The following is a 17,890-nucleotide window of genomic DNA, read 5'->3' as shown; positions in this document are numbered from 1 at the left end:
TGTGTTTAAAGTGTGCAAAAAGGACAAGTCTGTCTCGATTGTCCTCCGCTACTCAATAAACAAATATTGAGCAACATACATGAAACCTTCTCTCCTGTCTTGATTTTGTTGGTTTGTGTGGGTTACTTGGTTGTTTTCCGTCTTCCAAATCTGTTCTACCTCTGTCTCCTTCCTGTCATACCTACACAGTAAAATCCTCAAGGTTAATTGAACTCTGAGAGTATACAATTGACCCATATTAACTCATAATAATATACTTATACTTATACATACTTGTACATATCAAAAATGCTAAATTTAAACTCAGAATTCAATTAACACAGGCATACATAGACATGTTCATGGTTCACTATTACAAGGTCATTGAATATGTATCACCTCTGTTCCTGGTTCTTATACATATTACTTCTCTATCATGAATGACACCCCCTCACAATGCGTTGTGAGCTATAGTAAATATGCTATTTTAACTATTGTTGTCCAACATAGGGACACCCTGTGTAGATTGTGGTTAATGTGGCCACACCAAACCCATGCCTAAACCTTACAATACTGCTTGTCGGTTGAGTTTGACATTATTTCCTGGTCATGTGATGCACCCGATCCGTTGATGTCCCACCATCCCAGTAAAGTAGTCCCTGTTTGGTCAACTCAAGTATTAAGGAAATGGAAATAAATAAGTTCATGTTTGAGTCTGAGAAACCACAGTAAAACCACAAAATACAATAAGCTCACACAGAATGTCAGAAATAAATAACAGGTTATTTATTTGTATTAAAATAGACATTTTAAAACACGGATATGTGGACAAACAGCTGCACCGTGACAAAACGACTATCTCCATTTTAATCATGAAACAAAGTAAGAAATGATGTATGAAATATAATAGAGAATATTTTGGGTGAAAAGCATGTTGCTCAGATGTCAATGAAATAAACAAGACAGGGTCTATTAACGGCATGGCTTCCCTGTGAATCTCTGATGTCATTCTAATGATGTAATATTGATGACATCACACACACAAACATTTGGGGGACATTATGTACATACAGACAACATGCTCCAGGTACCACACCGTAAAAACAGTTCTTGAGTCAAAGTATAGATACTCCTGCCCAAATATTACTCAACTAAGTGAAAATGGTACACTATGGAAATGACACCAGTCAAGAGAATCCTTCATCCTGCAGGGCAGAGCAGAGATCAGAGAGAGAGCTCTATCCATGACGTCACCTTATAAATGCCTTGTTATAAGTACCTAGCAGTTTTTATTTTATTTTATACACCATCTATTTACAGTAATGCCACTTGTATGCAAATGACAAATCCGTATGAGAACTCAATAAATAGCTAGATTAATCAATTCATCAATAGGATTTTTTGTGGGGCTGGTGAATCATGACCATAAAACATTTGATTCTGTGTCAAAAAATATTAGAAAACTGCAACAAAAGGGTATTTATTAAATATAGTATATTGTTGCAGTGCTATTGAACACCCTTTACGTCTGTGTGTTGATTAAAAAAATATTGAACCAATGAAAAGTATTAAAAAGTGCTTCCAAAACCAGCTAACTCCATTGGATCCTCAAACTTTCTGCTAAACCTGCTAAAGTCCACCAAAGCGGGGTAGAGTTAGCCGGTTTTGCTGACTCCAGCTGACCTCCAACCTCATTGTGAGCTTGAAGGTCCATTCAGCTGTTCTTATCAATGATGAACAAAACCTCCTAACTCCACTTTTTGTTTTGTTTTTGTCATTTCCTGAAAAATGAACATTTTGGAGTTCAGTTTCTGCCCGAAATATCTTTTGACACAGAATCAAAGGTTTTATGGTCATGATTCCTCAGGAGCCTAAATGGCTTGGTTCCAGGTTTAACATATATTTTCGGAAATGTCTATGGGGAAAATGAATGGGCTTTCGATCTGTGGCACCACAAAATGGTGCTATGACCTATAGTCGGAGAGCCAGAGACACTCTGAATTTCACACCGTCAGCTGCGATTAAATGTCTGAGGTACTGTAGGAGTGGACGACTTGCAAATAAGTGAGTTGTGCGCCAGCGAGAGCTCTGGTGGTCCATTCGTCACAAAGGAAGCAGCTGCGCCCGGCATGGGAGCTCAGCAGGCAGGAGAAGTACAGACCCTCAATTCTCATCTGTTGTAAATGATTATATACATTTCAGGTAAGACATTGACCATGTAGTTGTTCAATCTTTAATGAATTTCACACCATTGCTAGATTAAAATGTTGTTATTTATATCCACTACTTTCATAGAGTTGTCAGTTTCTGTGGTGTGGAGTGTGTATGTAGGCCTACACCTAGTCCACGCCTATACTTCAGACCACAGCACACTCCTGGTTGGTTGCCGCTCTGTCTTGCCCCAAAGCGGCAGTCACTTGTGAATTCAGTTTTGGATTTTAGACAAACCTTGCATACACCAAAAAAACTGCAGAACAGTAAACTGTGAGATTTATTTGTAAGGCTTCCTATCAAAATGGAGTTACAAAGTGCTTTTAAGGAAACTATATCAAAACACATCACAGACAACACCGTAACTCATACCTGGGCAACTGGCAGCCCGGGGGCCACATGCGGCCCCCACCTTCACTTAATGTGGCCTGCAGGTTAATATCGATATATTTGATTTCAGCTGTTACAATTCCAAACATGCAAACATGACCCACTTTAATGACATCACTCTATATTATAGTAGCTTAATGACTAGTATCAAAATTCTATTGTCTTTTTTTTGTCCAATGGGCCTCATGCAGCAACCGTTCTTAAGAGGAAATTTCTTCTTAGACCCACTTAAGAAGTTTTTAAGAAGATTTTGGTATACTCCAATGTTTTCTCAGCTGTGATCTGTTCTTAGGTAAGAACAGAATCTACACACACTGAAGAGCACTCTTAGGGTGGCCTTTGAGTTCTTAAGTGTGACATGTTCGTGCAAAAATAATTTATTCTCAAAGTTTCTTCAATTCTACAGTTGTATAATAAAGGATTTAAATTACAATAATATTTTCAATTATCTTTAGAGCAGTGGTTCTCAAAGTGTGGTCTGGGGATCCCCACGGAGGGAGTTCCAGGGGGTCCACAGCAAACGAGGAACAGTTTAATCACTTTAAACCTATTTTATACTTTGTTTGAAAATAGCCGATCTACAAGCTCACAACGCGTCCCATTACTAGCCATTTTGAGCTTGTAGATCGGCTATTTTCGAAACATTTTGATAAATCTTGAATTTTTCCTGGCAGAAAATATTTTCAGGTGGGGGTCTGCAGCCAAATGCATGTCAATTTGGGGGTCCTTGACATGAAAATGTTTGAGAACAACTGCTTTAGAGTTTTCAACGGGTCTGAAATTACAATCTAACCCAAACGGACCCGGTTGAGTTGAAACCCAAGCCCCATACGAACCCCATAACCCCCCAACCAACCCACCCTCATCGCCCCCCCCATACCCCCACCCCCATATCCCCGACATTCGCCACACCCCCATTTTCCCGCCCCCTTCCCACCTGAAAGCCCCCCTATACCCACCCGTCATACCCACCCCCTATGACTCGACTTCTCTTAGGAATTCACTTAGAAAGAAATGTAAGAGGAAACATTAGGAACGCATTGCTGCATGAGGCCCAATGTATTTGTAAAAGTTAACATAAGTATAACTAAATGCATTTGAAATAAAATAAAAAAAAGTTACTTTTCAGGATTCCAATTCCAAAATAGCAAAAATAGCAGATCCACAAGCTCAAAACGCGTCACGGTGCGACGCGTTTTGTAGATCTGCTATTTATCTGCATTTACTAAAAAAGTTAGGAGATAAGAGGTTTCTGTCCGACAGTATATGCAATGTGGCCCTCTGGAGTGAGTGTGGAAATATAGTGGTCCTCTCCATCATCAAAGTTGCATCACCCCTGCCATAACGGATTACCACTTGCAAGCAGCAAGAGCCTGTGATGCTCCTATAAGCCCAACCGGGACCAAAGTGGCTTGAACTGACCGTCACTGTCAGCCTGTGCACATGCTCACTCTAGATAAGAGTCTTCCATAACGTCTTCCAACAGCAGGTCGTCCAGAACGACCTGGTTCTGCTCAATGTCCTCGAACTGGGTCAGAAGTTCCTTCTGCACCATCGGAATGCTCTTGTACGCCCTGGACGGCGGCGGCCCAAAGTCCACGGGCTGCAGTTTGATTTGCGGGATGTGCTCCTGAGGTGGAGCGCTGCCGAGCTTCGTTCGCTGGTTCTCCGTCTTCTCCAGCTTGTCCGTCTCACCCTGAAGAGCCTGATAGGCCGGCTGGTCGACGCTGAAAGGCAGGGTCGAACGGCAAGAGCCTCCGCAGGCTCGGAGCTTCATGTCGATGTCCACCTGATGGGGGAGATGTCACGGTCACTGTCTGTCACTTTAATCAACCCAGCTAGATTTGGTTGATTGGACTTTAACCCATTTCAACCGGGAACGCATCTGTGTAACCACTTAAACCATTATTTTATACTTTTTATACAAGCTCATAGCGCGCTATGAGCTTGTAGATCTGCTATTATTTATTTATTTTCGTGGAAAATGTGTGCAAATCTTTGAATACATATATTTTTAAAGCGAACATTTGTAAATCTTGGCTTCTGCTTGGGGGTCCCTGGAACAAAACATTCTGAGATGGGGGTCTGCGGCCAAATACATATCATTTTGGGAAGTCCTTGACATGAAAAAGTTTGAAAAAACTGTTAGGATTTAGAAGACATTTGTAGAATCCCCAGAAGCAAAGATTTGAGTAAATAAAGTTTGCTTAAAAAAAATTCTATTCAAAAATGACACAGATGCTTTCCGGTCTAAACGGGTTAAGGGCCGCTCACTTGTAACAACTTAAGCCTCGTTTTGTACTTTGTCATATGGTTTGAAAATGTGTCAATTTCCGTCTACTGTATAGCATGCCCATGGAAAGTGGTTAAATAGGGGGCGAACCACTAAGTACACTGGATAGTGTGTCGACCACATAACTGCAGTGTCTCTGGTTCGATTCCAGCCAGAGATCTGTGTTGTGTAGTCCCTCCTACCCTCAACAGTTTAGGCATTTAGCAGACCCTCTTCTCCAGAGCAACTGGAACTGATCCAGTGTAAGAACAGAGCAATTGTCATCAACTCATATAGTCAACAGTGTGAATAGATCTTAAATGGACACATAAATAGAGAGCAAAGATAACAATTATTCCTTCAAATTAATTACTGTAGGATCGATAAACCGGTACATTCTGCGTTTAGGATGTCTTCTCAGTGCTGTCTGGTAGTTTTGGTATGAGATTGCATTTGGTTGGATTATGTTTTGACCCTCTATGACTCATGACTAGTTTACGATTACATTGTGCAAACCTCTGCTATCAACACGCCAACGCTCAATGTCTCAGTCAAAGAACAACATGTTACACGTCAACACAAGATGAACCAAGTGAGAGGGTTTCAGTAAATATTTGTTTGGACAAAGATCAGAGTGCAGAGAGGTGGGTACAGGGTGAATACAGAGAAACACTGACCGACAGTTTGTGTGTGTGTGTGTGTGTGCGTGTGCGTGTGCGTGTGCGTGTGCGTGTGTGTGAGTAGTTATTTGGCATACAATTATGTTTTCTTGGCTTTAAAATGTTTTTTGCTTTAAAGAATATATATTCAAATATTTGCAAAGATTTTCACGATCTTTCACAAATAGCAGATCTATGAGCTTGTATATCTGCTATTTTTGAATAGCCAAATAAATCTAAAATGACACAGATTCTTTCCCGATCTTAATGGGTTAACTGTTTGTGTTGTTTCGTAAATGAACACCCTACTTGATCATACTACAGTGTCACACAAAAGTATAAAAAGTAGCAGATCTACAAGCTTGAAATGCGGCGCGAAGTGACACATTTTGAGCTTGTAGATCTGCTACTTTTGGTGTTTTTGAATTTGAATCCTGAAAAGTAACAGTTTTGGACACATGAGGTTTCCACCCAGTGACAATGGGTAAGTACTCAAGTATTCAAAAGTACAAATTTAATATCAATGCTGCATTGACATTTTGCTGTATTGAAACAATGTAAGAAACATCGGAAATCTTCAGAAATGTAAAAAAAAATTAATAATGAGAATAGCCCATCTACAAGCTCACAAAGCTAAGTGCTTAATTCATAATTTATTTTTGTACGTTGTGGTGTCAAGAGTCCCTTCTTGTAAGTTTAGTGGAGTGAAAAGTACAATATTTCTATTTGAGTGAAAGTCATGTGCTTGTAACTCAAGTCTTTGCTTCTGAGGGATTCTAATGTCTTCTAAATCCTCACAGTTTTTTTGAAAAAAACGTATGTTGCTACAGTGTAATCAGTGGTTCTCGAACTTTTTTCATGTCAAGGACCACCCAAAATGATATGTATTTGGCCGTGGACCCCCATCTCAAAATATTTATTTCCAGGGACCCCCAGAAGCAAAGATTTGAGTGAATTTTTTTTCGCTTAATAAAAGTATACATATATTCAAAGATTTGCACCCATTTTCAGGATTTTTCAAAAAAGATCTACAAGCGCACTCGGTGCCGCGCTATGAGCTTGTATATCTGCTATTTTTGGAGAGCAAAATAAATCTTAAATTGACAGATGCTTTCCCGGTCTTAATGGGTGGATATAAGAGTTTTTTGCCGAACAGCGACGATATACTTTGTCCACCCCTGCTCTTGATCCCTCCCCTCGTTTCCTCCACTTGTTTCCTCCCCTGGTCTCCTCACCTCTCTTCGGTACAGCTCTTCTATCTGTTCCTGGACCGTTCCACGCAGCTCCCTGAGTCTCTGCGACAACGCTGACGCCCGTTTCCGTAGCAACGTCAGGTTCCCGGCGAGTCCCTCGGCGAGAGCGACGTACTTCTGCTCCGAAACTAAACAAGAATGAGAAGGACAACAGCAAAGAGTGGTCGCACACGTTTAAATGGTGCATTTCTAACCACCTTTTTAACCTCATTTTATGCTTTGCCATATGGTCAGGTCTGGGACGGTGAAACTAGTCCTTCCACAAGCTCACCACAATGTGCCACGTTGTGAGTTATTTTCTGAATTGTTTGACAATTTGTACATTTTTCAATAATTTTCAACACTTTTACTTCTACTCCACTACATCTCAAAGGCAAATATTGTACTTTTACTCCGTATTTGAAATCCTTATACTAGTTACTTTGTAGATTATTATTACAAAACAATATTTCATTTTGAAAGCTTTAAACATTTTGCAGATGCTTGTCTCATTTTAAGGTTTTAAATGGGCTTGCACCTCCACCACTAAAACAGTTCATAGAGCGAAGTGAAAGTGGTGACAGAACAAGGGCAACTACCAGAGGGGACTGCGAGGTACCATTCAGACGGAGTGTGATTGGGGAAACAGTCATCTCTGTTAGAGCCTCCCATCACTGGAATAGTCTCCCTACCGAAGTAAGAGAGACCACCAACTATACAGTATCTCACCTTCAAAGTCAACCTTAAGGGGGATTTTGATTTCAATCTCGAGATTTAAATCTCGTCTAGCGAGACTTCCGGTGGGGCGCATTCAAGACAATCACATTGCATAATGTTCTGTCACTATGAACGTCAGATCTCACCAAAAACAAATAATATGTGATCTAGCGCAAGGCCTATTGGCGCGCGTTTTTAGCTGTGGCGGACCCGGGATGGAGTTAAGACATTTTTCTACTGTACCATTCATCCTAAGATATCATAACATCATAGAAAAGGTAAGAAAACCGTGGTCCAAAATTCCCCTTTAAGAGATGGCTTAAAGCTAACCAAATTTGTAATCATGGGTAATTATCAGCTCTATTAATCACTGGTGTCTCTTCTCATATTTTACTGTATTTGTTCTGTCTTCTGTACTATGTCTACTTGTCTTGTCTTGTATTGTATTGATGATGTCTGTTTTTATAAGGATAACTATAGCACCATTTTTGCTCAGGGACTACAGATGAAAATTAGCCAACTCTGGCTAACTATGTTGATTAATGTGTACTGTCCCTGATAAATAAATAAATACATAAAACCACTTCAGACCGATATACATACTTTGGCAATTTGAAAATAGCAGATCTACAAGCTCACAAAGCGTCGCAAAGTGGCATGTTGTGAGCTTGTAGATCTGCTATTTTCAAAGGATTGAAATGGGACCTTCTGCATAGTGAGTACTTTAACTTTTGGTACTTTAAGTATATTTTGATGCCAATACTTTGTATACTGAACTTGTACAGTGCTTACCGTATGAGAGGACCAGGTCTCTGCGGTTGGAGTTGTAGATGTGTGCGGCGGTCTTCATGCACTTCTCTGCCGTGTCGTCATATCTCTGTTTCCTGTCACACACTTCCTGTAGACGCTCCTCCGCTTTTCTCTCCACCTCAGAGATTAAACCCTGCAACCTGCATCCCGATGGACACTTAAACACCTGCAGGGGGAGATGAGACAGGCAGTGGTGGAAAAAAGTACTCGCATGACTTACTTTAGTAAAAGTAAGTCATGTTTTCGCTGACATCTTTAACTTCTCCCAGGCTGTGGTCCCTGCAGGGTTCAAAATGTTAACCATTGTGCCCATTCCCAAAAAGGCCAAAGTGACATGCCTGAACGACTGGAGACCTGTCGCTCTCACCCCGATAGTCAGCAAATGCTTTGAGAAGCTGGTGAGGGAATACATCAGCTCCACGCTACCTGCCTCGCTGGACCCGTGGCAGTTTGCATACTGCAAAAACAGATCCACCGATGACGCTATTGACATGGCTCTCCACACCGTCCTCTCGCACATGGACAACAAGCTACTGAAGGACAAATATGTACGTATGCTGTTCGTGGACTACAACTCAGCATTCAACACCATTGTCCCAGCAAAACTCGACACAAACTACTACACCCAAGCATGTGCGACTGGATACAGGACTTCTTGTCCAACCGACATCAGGTGGTGAGAATGGGCAGCATCACATCTGACCCTCAACGCTGGAGCACCCCAGGGATGCGTGCTGAGGCCTCTCCTCTACTCCCTGTACACGTATGACTGCACAGCCAGTCAGCCACACATGACTCTAACACCATCATAAAGTACGCGGACGACACAACAGTGATAGGCCAAATCGTCAACAATGACGAGTCTGACTATAGAGATGAGATATATGAGATCAACTCACTGGCACTCTGGTGCCGGGAGAACAACCTCGCCCTTAACGTCGACAAGACCAAGGAGCTGATCGTGGACTTCAGGAGGTCGCGGAGAGATCATGCGCCCGTCCTCATCGATAGCGCTGCAGTGGAAAGGGTCAGCGAGTTCAAGTTCCTCGGAGTACACATCGAGGAGGACCTCAAATGGGAGACACACACCACACATGTGAGGAAAAAGGCTCAGCAGCGACTATACTGGCTCTGCCACCTGAAGAAGTTTGGAGTAGGAAACCGCATCCTCAGGCTGTACTACAACAGCTCGGTTGAAGGCGTCCTATCAGGCTGTGTTACGGCCTGGTATGGGAACTGTACTTCCCGAGAAAAGCCTACAGCGAGTAGTACGATCAGCAGAGCACATAATGATAGGTGAGCTCCCAGCGCTCCAGGAACTGTACAAAAAAGCGGTGTGTAGTCAAAGCCAAGCGCATCATCAAGGACAAGCACCACCCAAGTCACAAACTGTTCAAACCCCTACCGCAGTATCAAGAGCAGCACCACCAGGTTCTGGAACAGTTTGAACCCGGCTGCCGTTAGGCTGCTGAACAAGGCATGAGCCTTGTTCAGCAGCCTGATAACAGGCGGTACTGTCTAGCTGGTCTCGGACCTTTGCTCTTCCTTGAACACACCTGTGGATTTTACCAGGGACAAAATGACTTGGACTTAGCTCTTCCTTGGACCCACCTGTGGATTATACCAGGTACAAGTGACTTTTTTGTGTTCCTCTTTTTTTCTTTGCTCTTCTTCATGGACCTACTTGCGGATTATACCAGTGTCTACTTTATGTGGATTATGCGGTCAACACGCACTGACATTTTGCACCTTAATCCCATGCACAACGCACTGACTTTTGTCTTTTATTGTGCATTTTTTTCTAAGCACCTTAACTAACGTCCATAAGTATGCACAGTATACATTGCTGCTATGCTCACGCACCTTTTATATCTTATCTCAGGTAGGCTACTAGTGTAAATATGTAGTTAACTTGTTTTGTTTTTTTTGTTCTCTTGTTTAATCTCCTTTTCCACTTGCCCGCTCTTCTCCCCCCCCCCCTCTTCTTTCTATGGAAATAACGATACAATGTGAACTATGGAAAACACTTTTTTTTTTTACTTCTGTGAACCTGTGATGTGACAATAAACCTGATTCTGATTCTGAAGTGTCAACACTGCAATGTAGAAATACTCTGTTACAAAAATTCAGTATAGTATTGGTATCAAAATGTACTTGAAGTACCAAAAGTAAACGTACTCATTATGCACAATATCCCATTTCACAAGTTTTCAAATGTATACACATCTTTTGAAAATAGCAGATCTACAAGTGTACTTAGTTACTTTACACCACTGTAAATATGTCTTTATACAGTACAGTATAATAACAGTGTGTGTTTGTGTTTGTGTTTGTGTGCGCGTGTGTGTGTGTGTCTGACCGACCCAGTCATCATCTGTGCAGAGAGGATGGTCTTCAGTAGCAGGACACTGCTGCCTCCTCCTGTGTGTGTTCACCTCACCGCGGGGCGGGGGGCCATATTGTCTCTGCCTCTCCCTGTGTGTGTTCACCTCACCGCGGGGCAGGCGGCCATCTTGTCTCTGCCTCTTCCTGTGTGTGTTCACCTCACCGCGGGGCGGGTGACCATCTTGTCTCTGCCTCCTCAGTCTGACACACACTGGAAAACACACATACACAACCCACACATCTCACTGTTCAGTTTAATTCAGCTAAATAACCCATTAAAACCTCATTCTAAAAAATGTCTTCTGGTAAACGTGTTTCTATATCAGTGGTGTTATGACCTGGCTCATAGGCCATAACAAAAAGGAGGAAGACACGGCTTTTAAAAGTGCACAAAGCAATATATTTATTTACAATATAAACAATATCTTAAATTCAACATATAACCAAGAATAATATGAGATGTGTTAATCAGTGTCAGTAGTGTCAGCAAATGTATGGATGCAGTGTAAATGTAGTGTGGGGTGTTGAATGGTGCAAACTCAAACAAAGTCTTTGTTGCTGCCATCAACAAAGTTGCTGCCATCAGGGAAAGAGAGAGAGACTGAGTGTGGCCACACCCAGCCTTTTATAGGGCATAATGGGGAACACTGGCCAGGTGCTCCCAATGCACTTGATTGGCACCCCAATTCCCCAACCTACAGGCCCTGTGCAAGACACTAAAGACAAGAGTACACAAGACAACACAGGACCTGGTAAGCCAGGCTACAGGGCCGTGACACCCTCCCCCTACAAAGCGAGGTCCCTTATAAGGGTCCGAGATAAACTAGCAGCCAAAATATAAACATGGAAAACTTGTCAAATATTACAACCAAAATAACCCAAATATAATCATACTAACAAGAAGTCATAATTGAGATGAACAAAGTGTTACAAAGTACTTGCTTCAAATAACCTCCGGTCTAACCAATTCCATCCTAGCATACGAGCCCCCCCACCCCTCAGCAACCAAGATTATACCTAGGATTCGTGGAGCCTTTAAGAGGAGACGGACGGGAACCCAAAAGCCAGATCAGACAGAAAAGACCAGGAGTTAAGACAAAACACAGATCACATTGTCCAACATGTAAGGCACCCTACAGAGAGCATTTGCCACTACATTCACGATCTCCAAGTTAATAGCTACAATGTCCAGTCAATTTTATTTCACAAGGCTGACCCAAAACATCCGGGCGGAGGCTCGCCCCCCCAACCGAGAGTGCGCGCGCAAAGCCCCACCCGGACAATCCAGTCTCGTCCGAGACCAACCCCCCTCCCCAACCGACCCATATGTCAGAAGGAAAGAGGGAAACAGACACCGTCTCCCAGCCAGTCCGGCCCGGTGAGACAAATCTCATACACCTAACAGCCATCTACAGCCTGGCAGAGACGACACTCTGCCTCCCAGCTGCACCGGCCTGGTGAAGACCACTCCTGCCGTTCACATTCTGTACTAAACTCCACTGACTTAAAGTGTCCACACATGGAGCTCTCCCAAAGTCAGCTACATCAGCCATCCTTTATCTAGGTACTGCGTACTGATAATACTGGACCAAACAAATTTATGCCATTACCAACAAGGGGAAAGAAATTAGGACATGTGACCTCTTTAAATATCATCAAAACGCTTTATTCATTAGTCTATACCATATCTTACTATATATTAAAACCACATTTTTAACCCAAACCAAATTCCCGCAGGAACCAATGCTCTCTCTCAACAACAGTGTGTGCTGCAAGACAAGGTAAAGTGCTGACAGTGAGTCTAGGACAATTATCAAGCCCCAACAAGGTGAGCATGTTCCCCCCTGACTTAGCTACCTAACCAAAACTAACCTAACACAACTTGCCCTGGTCTTCAGTGGCCCTCCCGAGTCCCCCTTACCGACTGGGCATCTCGGTGGTACCACCCTATCCCAGCTTGTGTGGGACAGAATCTAACAAAACCAAATCAACAAAAAAACAAACAGCACAGCGAGTCCCACAGGGGGAAACGCTGCTAACCTACGTGGGGAACACCACTCAACCAACAGAGTAGGACACACATGTCAACATATCTACCCTGACCTCTCAGCATCACACCAAATCAATGATTATCCAAGCCTGATGACAACACACAACACATGAAATACCACTAACTTGAAATGTAACCAACAACAAAAACACTAAATTACCGTGCACTTCCTCCAAAGACTGTGACAAGCCTAAACCATCTAAGCTCCAAAACAAAACAGGAAATCACTACATTACCTGCTCCAAAAATGTCACAGCCAAACCATCTAAATGTACTTTGTTAACCCAAGTTTTATAGTATCGACGAGCCCCCATTTTGTTATGACCTGGCTCATAGGCCATAACAAAAAGGAGGAAGACACGGCTTTTAAAAGTGCACAAAGCAATATATTTATTTACAATATAAACAATATCTTAAATTCAACATATAACCAAGAATAATATGAGATGTGTTAATCAGTGTCAGTAGTGTCAGCAAATGTATGGATGCAGTGTAAATGTAGTGTGGGGTGTTGAATGGTGCAAACTCAAACAAAGTCTAAACTAAACACAGTGTTGCTGCCATCAGGGAAAGAGAGAGAGACTGAGTGTGGCCACACCCAGCCTTTTATAGGGCATAATGGGGAACACTGGCCAGGTGCTCCCAATGCACTTGATTGGCACCCCAATTCCCCAACCTACAGGCCCTGTGCAAGACACTAAAGACAAGAGTACACAATACAACACAGGACCTGGTAAGCCAGGCTACAGGGCCGTGACAGTGGTGATCAAAACTTGTTTCATGTCAAGGACCCCCAACGTAAAAAAATATTGCTTTAACAATATATATATATATATATATATATTCAAAGGTTTGCAAAAGAAAATCTCGATTTTTCAAAAATAGCACATTTGCAAGTTCATAGCGTGGCACGAAATGACACGTTATGAGCTTGTAGATCTGCAATTTATGAATAGCCAAAGCAATCTAAAATGACACAGATGCGTTCCCGGTCTTAATGGGTCAAACTAAGTTAAAAAATCTACGGTGTACAGTCAGCTCATTCAACTTTATCTCAACATCTTAATCTCAATAATTGATTGATTGAATATTTTATTAGGCAGAAATGTAAAAACAATACAGTTAATAACACTTTGCCTACCACACAGATTGGACAAAACAACATTGTATTCATTAAAGTTGCATAGAGAGGCTTTAAAAGTCAAATAAATGTAAGAGATACATTTAACAACAGCTGTCTGAGAAGATGACCCAGGTCAGTCACTGGTACAAGAACAGCACTGTCTATGTGTGCTAATGAGTTTAGTCACACACACACTTTCATTCTGTAGTAGCTAGTGTGATCCCGTCTCATCATAATGGGCCTAGTTCCTGAAGCACATTTTATTACGTCAATAGAATATAGCATGCACACACACACACACACACACACACACACACACACACACACACACACACACACACACACACACACACACACACACACACACACACACACACACACACACACACACACACACACACAAATCGTGTACTTTGTACATTTCCACATGCTTGATACACTCCGGGTGAGTGAACTCCAATATTGACCGGGAGGTCCATTGACCTCTCTGTCTCTTCACTGGCTAAACTCTAGCCTGGTTCCTGACCATAGACCCCGCCCACTCTCTGAGTGAGCTCCTCTTGGTCTGGTGTTGAAATGTGAGCCAGTGGCTTTTCACGATCGAAGAAAAATCTGTCAAATCAGAGTCGGAGGTGGGGGTGGGGGTGGTCTAACGACAAGCCAATCAGCGAATATCTGCTAAAACAAGCTGTGCGATGACGTCACATGTGGGCGGATACGTGGATCTCTTGTGATTGGTTTTAGGGAAATTTTAATCCCCTCCCCCTGGTAATCGCGGACATTGCAGACAATTTCAGACTGAAGCTCCACGCAGCTTCAGGCTGATAATCAGGCTAGCTAAACTCTGCACTTGACTCCATACAGACATGGCGACCTCATCTGACAGAGCTTCTACCATTGATTGATTGAATTTGATTGAAATTTTTATCACACAGCTTTTTGCCATCTTACACCTGCTTCACTTAATGGGATAGTTCACCCCAACTATCGATTAGTCAGCCCATGGAGACTTGATTTCATGGATATGTTTTTTCTTGACTGGCAGCGGTTCCGGTAGGAGACACAAAGAGTCTCCTTTGTGTCTCCTACCGGAACCGTCATCAAATTATTGGCTTAGGAATGCGACAAAAACAAGAAAAATCATATCCATGAATTCAAGTCTCCATGGGTTGACTAATCGATTGGGGGTGAACTCTCCCTTTAAAGCAGGGGTCTTCAACGTTTTTCAGCTTAGAGAGATATGAAGCAGGGACCCCCACCTCATATTGAATAAAATTGTGTTGTAGATGACATTTTTTCATAGATTTCCTTGCGTTGTGAGCTTGTGGATCTGCTATATTCGCCTACTGTTCCCCCATCACATAAAGAATTGCCGGACCCCCTGTAGTTACTCTGAGGACCCCCTAGGGGTCCCGGACCCGCTGTTGAAAACCCATGACTTAAAGGATACTTCAACCCCCAAATTGACCTTGTTCCTAGGCCTCTCAGTGATTACACTGTGAGAGTTGTTTTGGAGTAAATATTATTCTTTATGATTTTGCATTGGTCTCCTAGCGGCAGTGGTGGAAAAAGTACTCAATTGTTTTACTTAAGTAAAAGTATCTGCAATGTAGAAATACTGAAGTCCGGAATTCAAAAATAAAAGTACAAAAGTATTGGTATCAAAAAAGTAACCAATAAAAAAATACAAAAACACACACACACACGCACGCACGCACACACGCACACACACACACACACACACACACACACACACACACACACACACACACACACACACACACACACACACACAAATCGTGTACTTTGTACATTTCCTCATGCTTGATACACTCCGGGTGAGTGAACTCCAATATTGACCGAGAGGTCCATTGACCTCTCTTCACTGGCTAAACTCTGCACTTCATGACTCCATACAGACATGGCGACCTCATCTGACAGAGCTTCTACCATCCCACACAGCTTTTTGCCATCTTACACCTGCTTCACTTAAAGGGATAGTTCACCCCAAAAAAAAATGTTTTCTATCGATTAGTCAGCCCATGGAGACTTGATTTCATGGATATGTTTTTTCTTGACCCGCTGTTGAAAACCCATGACTTAAAGGATACTTCAACCCCCAAATTGAGCTTGTTCCTAGGCCTCTCAGTGATTACACTGTGAGAGTTGTTTTGGAGTAAATATTATTCTTTATGATTTTGCATTGGTCTCCTAGCGGCAGTGGTGGAAAAAGTACTCAATTGTTTTACTTAAGTAAAAGTATCTGCAATGTAGAAATACTGAAGTCCGGAATTCAAAAATAAAAGTACAAAAGTATTGGTATAAAAAATGTACCTACAGTACCAAAAGTAGAAAGTACTCAGTGCGCAGAATAATGTCCCATTTCACAATGTTATAAAATGTATTAAAATCTTTTGCAAATAGCAGATCTACAAACGTGTGAGTTTGTAGATCGGCTATTTTCAAATGGCCGAAAAGTATACAGGGTTACATAAGTGGTTACCGTTTGTTTTGTAATAATAATCAAAATCTACAAAGTAACGAGTAACTAAAGTTTTCAAATAAATGTATTGGAGTAAAAGTACAATATTTGGATCCGAGATGTAGCGGAGTAGAAGTGAAAGTATTGGAAATTGGAAATACTCAAGTAAAGTACAAATACCTCAACATTGTACTTAAGTACAGTACTTAAGTACATGTACTTAGTTACTTTCCACCACTGCGGACAGCACAGAACTGCAAATATTGGATTATTGGCTCAGGAATTCGACAGTTAACAAAAAAAAATCCCCATGAATTCAAGGCTTCATTGGGTGAGTAATTGGTTGGGGTGAACTATTCCTTTAACCACTTGAACGCCAATCCCCCTCCCCCCTATTCTGGGGGGAACGTCGCCCAAAAATAGCAGATCTACAAGCTCACAATGCTTGTAGATCTTGGTACTTGTGTGAGCATGTAGATTGGCTATTTTGGCCAAAGAATAGATAGAGGGTTAAAGTGGTTAATGAGCTGTTTTCTTACTAACACTGTGTTTCTTACTAACACTACTAACACATGTGCATACAATGAACAATTGTGTGTATACTTAAATGGTCTAATTGGTCCACAGTGTCAAGAGCCACTCAAGCAACTTAGCATTACATTGTGAACATCCGTTCGATTGTTTGAAAAATTATACAAATTAATTTCTTTACCCTTTTGTGTCTTGTTGTATGATTTGGTGCTGAAATAATATTTTTTACATCTTGGACATTCTTAACTGAAATCTTTGCTTCTGGGGGGTCCCTGGAACCAAATATATTGATATGGGGGGGGGGTCCACGGCCAAATACATTTTTGTGGGTCCTTGACAATATGAGCAGAATAATATTAATATTATTTCTGCACCAAATCATACAATATTGCAATATTAATATTAATAATAATAAAGAAAGACCCCAAGACAGTAGTTTCAGTGAACATTCAATCTTTATTTCGTTAACAGCTGGCTACGATCATTGGCATTTATTCAGAGGTCTGTTTTGGACATGGTGTCCGACTTGGAAGTTGGAGGGAACAACCCAACAGTTCATACAGTATTGATTGAAACAACGTAAAGACAAACTGGCATTTGTTTGAGTTGATTCAGCAATCGGGTAATGATATAGGAGTAGGACGACAGCGTGCAAGGTTGCATGGTCTTTAATCACCAGGTTCAGGGGTCTTTGTTTGCCACTCTGGAACACAAACTATAAATGCTTATGATGTGTTGAGGTGTTTTAGTTGTCATTTTTTGTAGCATCCCTATTCTGGGGGCGAACAGATTTGTTATAGAGAGAAAAAAGGAGCGGACCTACGGTATAGAGCAGAGGTTCTCAACCAGTGGTCCGGAGACCACCAGTGGTCCTTGAGGGGGTCCCCAGCAAAAGGTGTTAATCAATTTTTACCCCTTTATTGTCCATATTGTATACGTTGGCTATTCAAAAATAGCAGATCTACAAGCTCACCGCGCGTCAATTCGTGACGCGCTGCGAGCTTGTAGATCTGCTATTTTTGAACATTTTCGAAAAATCTTGAAAGTGT

The sequence above is a fragment of the Gymnoscopelus braueri genome, assembly GCF_963280865.1.
Source record: "Gymnoscopelus braueri genome assembly, chromosome: 15".
In the NCBI taxonomy this organism is placed as follows: Eukaryota; Metazoa; Chordata; class Actinopteri; order Myctophiformes; family Myctophidae; genus Gymnoscopelus; species Gymnoscopelus braueri.
Note: the sequence above shows the minus strand (reverse complement) of the source record.